The sequence below is a fragment of the Pteropus vampyrus genome, unplaced genomic scaffold, assembly GCF_000151845.1.
Source record: "Pteropus vampyrus isolate Shadow unplaced genomic scaffold, Pvam_2.0 Scaffold197, whole genome shotgun sequence".
NCBI classification, from domain to species: Eukaryota; Metazoa; Chordata; class Mammalia; order Chiroptera; family Pteropodidae; genus Pteropus; species Pteropus vampyrus.
The window spans coordinates 1470420-1471864 of record NW_011888978.1 but is presented as its reverse complement, the minus strand read 5'-3'; the positions used below and the strand labels follow the sequence as shown (position 1 = coordinate 1471864).

The following is a 1445-nucleotide window of genomic DNA, read 5'->3' as shown; positions in this document are numbered from 1 at the left end:
CTCCCCCTACCCCTCATATTTGACCCCCTTTACTCCATTTACCTCTCCCCTCCTCCCCCACCTCCTACCCTCTGGTAACCACTAGTCCATTGTCCATGTCCCTAAGTCTCTGTTTGTACTGTACATTTGTTGCTTTTAGGTTTATATCCCACATATAAGTGATATGAGATTTTCAACTTTTATAGGCTGGCTTATTTCGCTTAGTATGATTATCTCAAGGTCCATCCATGTTGTTGCAAATGGCAGTATTTCATCTCTTCTTATGGCTGAGTAATATTCCATTGTATATATGTGTCACAGCTTCTTTAGCCAATCATCTCTCATAGGACACTTCAGTTGCTCCCATGTCCTGGCCACTGTGAATAGTGCTGCAATGAACATCGGTGTACAAATATCTTTTTGGATATGAGTTTTCAAGTAGAAGGCATTTTTTAACCCTCACAAAGAAACAAGTACGCACAGAATTTGGTACTAGTTTAAGCCAGTCACTCGCACCTGTGCAGAAGACTCCAACGACCTTCAACTCACCTGAGCCTCATTATACCATCATTATAATATAATGCATATGCCCAGAAGTTCATTAATATCATTATAACAGACTGAATTCTGGGAACAAACATGAACAGAAAGCAAAATGATGAGTCACTGAGTCCTGTCAATCTTAGTTGTCAATCAAGGAAGCCCACTTCTCTAAAAAAAAGTAACCACCCACTGCAAATAGGGATAAAAACCTGAAAGGCTTTGTCAACAGGCCTTTTGAGCCACACTTCTCTTGCTCAGGCCTGCTTCCATGTCTGGAAGTGTACTTTCCTTTCTAATAAAACTTGTCTTTTCTACTGTATTTCAGTGTCTTGCTCAATCCTTTATTTGAGACATCAAGAACCTGGACAAAGCTCTGGGAGAGGATCCTCACTCTCCAGTAGCAAAACCAGTATTTCTCTTTTCATGACACACATTCATTTAAAATGATTCATTTAAAAAATAAATCTTGTCTTCTAGAGTTCATTATAATCCCCTTCTTCAAACTGCATCCTCCGTGACTGATACTGTACATACTGACTAATAAATTGCTCAATAAGTGTTGAATAAATGATTTTTAAAATATTCAACATTACATCTATGGCCATGCTACTCTGAATGAGCTCAGTCTCATCTGATCTCGGAAGCTAAGCAGGGTTGGGCCTGGTTAGTAGTTGCATGGGAGACCACCTAGGAGGACCAGGTGCTGTAGGTGTAAAAAATAAAAAAATAAGGGATTGTAAGCTGACAAGGTCCTTGCAATCTGTGAGGTCATCTAAGGGTTATCTCGCTAAAAAAATATTTAAAAACAAATAAATAAAAAATAAAAACCTCATTCTAAAAATAAATAAATAAATAAATAAAATATTCAACATTACAATTTACAAAAACGAACCTAAAATTAAGAGCACTTGATGGTTGAAAAT

General features: G+C 37.6%; 1 pseudogene; it reads left to right on the top strand.

Annotated features, from left to right (window-relative positions):
• Nucleotides 1–1115: 1115 nt before the first annotated feature.
• Nucleotides 1116–1234, top strand: LOC111746697 (annotated as a pseudogene).
• The last annotated feature ends 211 nt before the right edge of the window (nucleotides 1235–1445 follow it).